Genomic DNA, 7,879 nt, shown 5'->3' with positions numbered 1-7,879 from the left:
ATATATATACGGTGTTTTAAAACAAACAGCTACAATGTTTGCGAGGTGATTCCTGACAACAAGATAAGACAAAAAAGTATAGACCAATCAGGGTTCCCTAATGCTTCCTTCGGAGTTATAGGCTGCTGGAAACATACAAAAATGACCTTTAAAGGTCCATAGATGCAATACTACCGGACCCACCGTAGAAAGGGTCGAGGAACTAGTATGTTCTTTATCCAAATATCCAAGTTTCAGAATCCTGCGGTACTTCCGCAACAATTTTTATAGAGGTAGTTAGTGAGTACTTCAGACTATGTGCCAGTAGCCAAACTCCCTCTATAAAAATGGTTTCGGAAGTACCTTAGGATTCTGAAACATGTATTTTTGGATATTGAACATATTTGTTTCTCAGTGAAGTCTTGACCCGACTACGGTAGGTCCCATAGGTGTGGAGCTATGGACCTTAAAAGTTCATTTTTTTATATTTTCAGCAGCCTGTAACTCCGAAGGAAGTCCTGTACTTTGGACCCTGTACTTTTGTCCATCTAGTGACGAAAAATTTGCAATCGAAGTTGAACTTCGCTGTGCAAATATTTCTTAACTTATTGTTTAAGGTGACAATCCGAATCACCGCATGGATTTCAAATTTATCGGTGCTCTCCAATCAGGAATCGAGCCTGTCACCAGGTGCATAGATTACCTACTAGACCAGCAAGGAAAGAATTAGTTCTAGATGTGACAGTCCTATTAGCGACAGGAACTGTTATCTGTCCTATGAGCGACCGATTCATTTACATTGAGATGATATGGTTCCCCCTCATATTTTTTTTTCTGGCGTATTAGTGCCTGAACAACCTTGCTGTGAAAAATATACGTGCCAGTGATACTGTTCATCAAATATATTTTCTCTCTACACTCTAAATACAGTACCCACTATTTCAGAGGTACAAAACGGCCGTTTTGTACCCATGAATTTAGCAGGTGCATGGTACCCAAGAGGTAGCAGGTACAATGAACCTGTGATTTCTTAGGTACAAATATTTTCCATGGGTACTAAAGTTCCTAATTTCATGGGTACAAAACCTAATTTCATGGGTACATGTACAGTCAGAAACAATATTAAGTATAGGTTGGAGCTATAATTTCGTATACTTTCAACCCATACTTAAGTTAATATTGTTTCTGACTGTGCCTATTACATGGAGTTGCAGTGGTTCAGTGGTAGAGCGTTCACCTCTAGTGCATGGGGTCCCTGGTTCGACTCCAGCTCGCGCCATGTGAACTTTGTGATGGACAAACACCGTGTGCGTGGGTTTCCTCGGTGTTCTCCCATTTCCTCCCACTTCCTTCATTCTACCATTTCATTCATTTATCATCATCGCCGTCTTCTTTAGCCTAGCCAGCATAAACGTGGAACGTAAAACTCAAAGAGTTCATTTCATTTTGTACCTGTTTTATTGATAAACACAAGGTGACTCAGTCAATATCTAAATTACAACACTTAACAACATTTGCTATTATAGGCTGTAATCTAAGCATTTTCCAGTCAACATTGAAAACCGCAATCACTCTGATTAACGTAAATATGCTATTAAAAAAAAAAGAAAAGAAAAAAAAGTGATGGTTCTGTATAAAACTTAGGTAGGCGCGTGTAAACTTTCGTAACGTGAGTCTATTGCCCATTCCACAAGTAGAAATATTGGTTTAATCTATTAAGAAAAAGAAAGAAAAAACTTAATGGAAATAAGGTTCATGTGATGCATCATCTTTAAGACTAGATTTCAATAGAAATTCAAAGGCAAAGTCAGATTTTCAGTATTTGTACCTGAATATACCTTTTCATTCATTCATTTTCGATAGTGTCTGAAGAAGGATATGCTAGATATCCGAAACAGTTACAATTTATAATTTAAAATAAAGTGGGTTTTAAGCTTTGGTCAGTGTCCCTTTTGTTAGAATATACCTTGTATGAATATACATATGAATATGAATATACCTTGTACTTTGTTTCTTATTGCTCCTTGTATTGTTCCTTTTTTTAAACACAAATATTTATTTGATGTGAAATGTTTGAATACATTTTATAGTAATAATAAAGTACGGCCATTCGTCCTACTGAAAGGGCGTGCATCCTGATTAAAAAATGGAGAATATGTCCTTTCGGAAGAATATGGAACTCCTATAAGAGGTATCCTGCAAAAGAATGAATATCAGTGTGATATTATACATCAAACATCACCTTCGGAAAGCATCTCACCTTGAGTGAACGAACAATCGTACTTTTTTTTTTTTTTCTAAGATTGGATGCCATACAGAACTGAGACTTCCTTTTTCCTTAGTGATGCTTTCTATGCTGCTACAAACATGCAAAGTCCTCTTAACTGTGGGAAAATATTGTAGCACCTTTTGGACGTTCAGTCTTTCCTAAGGATGTTTAAGTCACAAGTTTTCTGATGAAAATACTTAAAAATACCATCGATGATACTTTCGACATCAAAGCTCTGCTTTTATCAACCCAAATAAAACAATTTAACAGCTGAGCAATGCAAATACCTTTTATTAAAAGCTAAGCTTTTAGTTTTTAATAAAACTTATTTTCTTTGCTCAGGTGTTATTTTATTTTACTTGGGGCAAAATGACATATTCTTCTTCAAGCTGTGGATTAGGAATGAAGAAAGAATACTTCAGTTTGCGTGTGCGGACTCACACCGATTAAAGCATCCCAAATTGAATAAAGCAGATCCGGAAGCTATGCGAAAAATTTCAAGAACAACCAAGGACCAGACTGGTTTGTTGGATTGAGGGGGGGGGCGCTGATAATGCAAATTTCATGTTTTAACCTTATTGTTCACAATTTTCGCTACAACATTATATAAACTTATTAAATAATAAATAAACATTATTATTTTAAAATGAAGTGCTGAAAATACTTGATATACAGGAACATAATTCAACTGATACAAAAACAAGTTTATTGTTTAATTGTTATTCTTACAGTTGTTTTCGTTATAATTTTTAGTGTTTTATATGTTCCATGGCGTGGTTTCTGCAGTACGGTGCGTTTAATATTTCTTTGTCAAGTGTCTAAAATTGCAAGTCCCAGAAATTGTCCAAACCAAGTTGGGTATTATAAATTCTTAACGTAATAAATACATAAGAGCAGCAGGGAGGTCTCCTCGATATCACAGCTGTTTCTCCATTTTCTTTCCAAAGCATTTTGGACTCGGCAGTATAGAACAGGGTTGGTCCTTGAGGTTTCAAGGTTTCTGGAAACGATGCCTGTAATATATATATCCAAAAGGAATGAGTTTAGATATGTTTAATAAAATATAAAGAGAATACAGTACATATTTACATAAAGAAATAAAATCACGAAATAACAATGCTGTGTAAAATATGCAACAATTATCGTATCAAGTGTAGCTACATCTAAATTGAAAAGTTATTTACATACTATCGTTATGTAGACGACACATTAATTCTCTATAAAGACGACAAACAAATAGAAGTACTCCTTAGAATGTTTAACAATATTAATTTTAAAACTTATAATTTTACTTTGGAATTCGCTTGTTCTTGGTAAAAATCTGTATTTTCGTCAGAGTTTGCCCATGTGGGCCCAGCTCAGCCAAAAAGGTGTTTTTTTTTCGGGTTGGAAACACCTGAAAAAACCCACCTGGTTATTGAGCTTTTGATGAGTATATTAGTCATACAACTAAGCGGAACACATTGAAAGTGATTTTTACAAAATTTGGACTTTTAGGCATACTACATCATTCACTATATACTAATTAAGTCTTTTCTAGGACCTTTGTAAAATACTGAATAAATTTTTAAAAACTCAGCTTGAGATAATTATGGAATTGAGATAATTATACAATTTAATGTATAGATTATGCTTATATTTGAAATAAATGAAGTCTTTGAGTTTTACTTCCTATGGTTATGGTTTGTAGGCTAAAGGAGGCTGTGATGAAGAGAAATGAACGAAATGGTGAAATAAAGAAAGTGGGAGGAAACGGGAGAACTCCGAGAAAACTCACGAGTACGGTGATTGTCCTCCACAAAGTCCACAAGGCGCGAGCTGGGATCGAACCAGGGACCCCAAGCACCGGAGGTGAACGCTCTACCACTGAACTACCGCGCCCCCTTTGTTGCAAATTGTGACAATGAGAATCTTGAAATATAAATTACTTTTTAACACTTTTACCCACAGACATTTAGATATTTTGAAAAATAAATTAAATCCGAGAAAACCGATATGGGCGCAGGTGTTTTTTGTTTAAACCCTGATTTTAGCAGCTCTCGACTTTGGCTGGGTAAGTTTCTAAAATCCACAACCAACCATGCTCCAGTGAGAATCGAACCTGGAACATTGAAGTCAGCGGCCTGACACTTCAAAGAGCACGGCTACTACGGTCAACTCTCGTTCTCATTTACAAAATCAAGTAAAAGCTGATACAAGACTTCTTTCTGAACTGCAAAATTGGTTTCAAAGTACTTTTAAATTCTTATGTGCAACAGATGTAATCTGTTGGTGGTAGAAGGATGTCAGAAGGAAAAAAATGTATACAATAAAAATATGTTAAAAAACTGCAGCAATTCCGTGGAAAAAGAGCGGCAGATCGCGGAAAGATCTATGCACCTTTAGATAAGTATGGTTTAATGTGTTAAATTTAGAATTTTGCAATCAACATACAATGACTTTTATGTTGAGCATTCACCGATACAGTAATTCCAGCAAATTCTTCAAAAGTGATGTGTGATTGGAAAACAAAACTAGTACGGTACACGTGATTAAAGGTATTGGTACAGTAATTAATTGGAAGTTTACTAAATGTAATAAATGTATACAGGTACCTATAATTAATACTGCTATTTAAAGATAGCAACACTTTACCGTTTTAATGGTAAGATAACATTTACTTGATCTTTAAAATATCAAAGCGAATATTTATTAAAACATACTTCAATTTTGCTGCTATCTATGGCTCATAAAATAACGGATTGAGATCACAACGCAAAGTTGAAGAAACGAAATTAATCAAATTGCGTGGTCCCAATTCCAAGCACTTCTATTCTAACAGAAAATAAAGAATATCCTTCTGTACCCTACTGCCATATTACCAGATTTTACTATAATACACGAATATTGCATAAACAGGCCATTCAAAATTCCTTCTCCAATTTACTGTAATTACTGATGCCGATCTTAAAGACATCCGAAACAATGATGTTGCGATTTCTAATAAATTTATTTTCAAAATAATAAAAAATTGCAAAAGATAAAAATAAATGGTTAAAATTTCCTACAATACTATTACCTATGTTAACGGGTTTAAAAAGTCGACACTGGCCTTATTTAAGGCACCATTACAGCGTTTGGCTAGTACGACTGAGAGAAACCAGAGATAAACGGTTGCTGAGCGCGAACCCAGGACCTTCCTAATACGAAGCCAACGCTCTACTCAACTGCCTTACGGTCATTCGCTAATATAAAGCAATATTTTAATATAATTACCTCTAACTCCAGTAAGTAGTCAGATACATTTTCTGTTGAATTTGATGAATGCGATTTCTCATTAGATGAACCGGCCAAGGGTTCATTTGGAACGACACAGGTTTGTTGTTTCTCTTTTGATATCAGTTTTTGCCTCTTTCTTCCTCTGTCAATCTTCTTATGAAAATACCTTCCGAACAAGAAGAGAAGAGAACTGTCACTTTTATTTTACCAATAATAAGCTAATTCATAATTATAAATCAAAATAAAAGTTACTGTGCTTTAAAGATGAAGCAACACATTTGTATTATAATCGCGCTATTTATTCCTATTGCATCAGACAGCTAAACATTTCCCTTGTAATCGATGTCTACTTTCGGAAAAAGACCTACTTTTATATCACTGTGTTGCATAAGGACGTTAAGGCCAAATAAAATTATTTATATCCATATGTAATCTAAATAAATTAAGAAATTTATTTAAACCAAAACACCGGTTCAAAAGAAACATTTTTTTTTTTTTGCTAACCCTGTGTAGCAGACAGATACTGGCATCCAACAAAATATTTCCCACTAGCTGTATCGAGTAATATTAAATAAGGGGTGCTCACAAAGGGGGGCTATGACGCAAACTGCGTCATTGAAATATTTAGGGGAGGGATAAGAATCTACATAAATATGTTTGAGGGGGTGTGAAAATTAATCGAATTTTTTTTTTCATGGAAGAACACCTATCAGGCCTATCAGGTGAGGGAAAGGATAAACCCTCCCCCATTATATTGCGAGTTTTATTGCCGCATTTTGATAAAAGTAGGCCTTCTCTGTGTGCACATTGGATATGTTTTCTTTGTCATGTACTTGTACAAGGACTTCGAGGTATCCGTAGAAGGTAGAGGGGTGCAACGTTGTGACTGGTGTCCGAGAGAGAAGGGGGCATTTGTGTTATATCGAGTGCCACATGAAAATAGAAAAAAGTACCAAAGTGTACTACACTTGTTAGATTACATTACATTACATTTCATTACGTTACGTGAGGCTAGGTTAGGTTCAGTTATCTTCAAAACAGAGTCATGTAAACTTTTAAAATTGGCATAAAAAATTACTATTGCATATAAACACGGCGTCCGGATGTATACTACAGTGCTGGGTGCGTCCAAAGGAAGCAGGCGTGTCAGCGATTGTGGGTATGTGAGTTGGTAGTGAAATAGATGGTTTTTGGCAATGATACTAGCTTCAATAGCACTTCATATTAGTAAAGCTCCACCTGTAAGCAGTATACTGTGTCTTTCACACAATTTCAACAACTGACATTCGTTATTTTTGTATAATTCTATAAAAGGCAAACAGGTTATGTTACAATCTTGACATATACGCGCTATTACCACACTATCTTTCCCGCAACTAGATCATAGCAAGTGTACTTCTCCGCCAAACAGTCACTTCCGCCTCCACATACATTATCCCTTACAATATCAAATACAGCCTAGAGAAATCACTATTTCCCTCATCTGACTTTCACTCACTCTTCCTCTCAAACCAAAATAAATTCTCCAATTCACCCTGTAAATTTCCAAAAATTGGTCCGGCGATACAACACTTACACGGCGAAGTCCTTGCACAAGCACAAGGTACAGGGATGTAGTAAACGTTCCCTTGAACGTAAGCACCAGAAGCCATAAACGCAACCTATACAAACCAGTGAAGTGCAAGGTGCACGTAAGCATGTGTGTGGAATACTTACCCTTGCACTTTCAATTCCATAAATGACTCTTGATTTGCCTACATACGTTAATGGCACCCACGGAAAAGTCGGAATATTATTCAGATAAAGTCACGAAAATAAGCATGATGTGCATGTTAAAAAAAAAAAAAAAAAGATTTAAAATTAAACCATCAAAAATTGTTTCAAAGGAACTATCACTTAAATTACTGTTTGACTATTGAAATATAATATACATTTTAGACAAGTTAATTCATTTAAAATATCCAAATACAAGTATAAATACAGAATATTCCACTTACTTTTATATGTGACTCGTTTAATTGGTAACTCGAATCTTTCCAATCTTCATTCAAATAATGCACAAACAACACATCAACCGATAACATACAATATGGCGTATGTTCATGTTACCTTATTGTCATGGGTACATTCTTCGGTACGAATTTACTGTACCCATAAATCTTTCATGTACCCACTATTTCATGGGTAAGAGGCTGAGATGCGGTGTGTACCCACTAAAGTCTTCGGTACATTGAATTCTCATAGGTACATCAGCGAAGTACCTTCTATTTCATGGGTACTTGTGCAAAATCATGGGTACTGTTTTTAGAGTGTACATCGAATGCAAATAAAACGTATCTTAATTTTGAGCTAGATTTGACATAAAAACTTAAA

General features: G+C 35.3%; 1 long non-coding RNA gene across 1 annotated transcript; it reads right to left on the bottom strand.

The window, feature by feature from the left end:
- Positions 1 to 2,982: 2,982 nt before the first annotated feature.
- LOC145694062 (uncharacterized) lies at positions 2,983 to 7,611 on the bottom strand. The gene is made up of 3 exons (XR_014132901.1): positions 7,504 to 7,611; positions 5,504 to 5,672; positions 2,983 to 3,261 (listed from the first exon to the last, which is right to left on the bottom strand). It is a non-coding gene; the product is annotated as an uncharacterized LOC145694062 (long non-coding RNA).
- Positions 7,612 to 7,879: the final 268 nt, after the last annotated feature.

Source organism: Thermobia domestica, chromosome 9 (assembly GCF_964235325.1).
Source record: "Thermobia domestica chromosome 9, izTheDome1.hap1.1, whole genome shotgun sequence".
Taxonomy (NCBI): domain Eukaryota; kingdom Metazoa; phylum Arthropoda; class Insecta; order Zygentoma; family Lepismatidae; genus Thermobia; species Thermobia domestica.
Note: the sequence above shows the minus strand (reverse complement) of the source record. Positions and strands in the feature narration are given on the sequence as shown.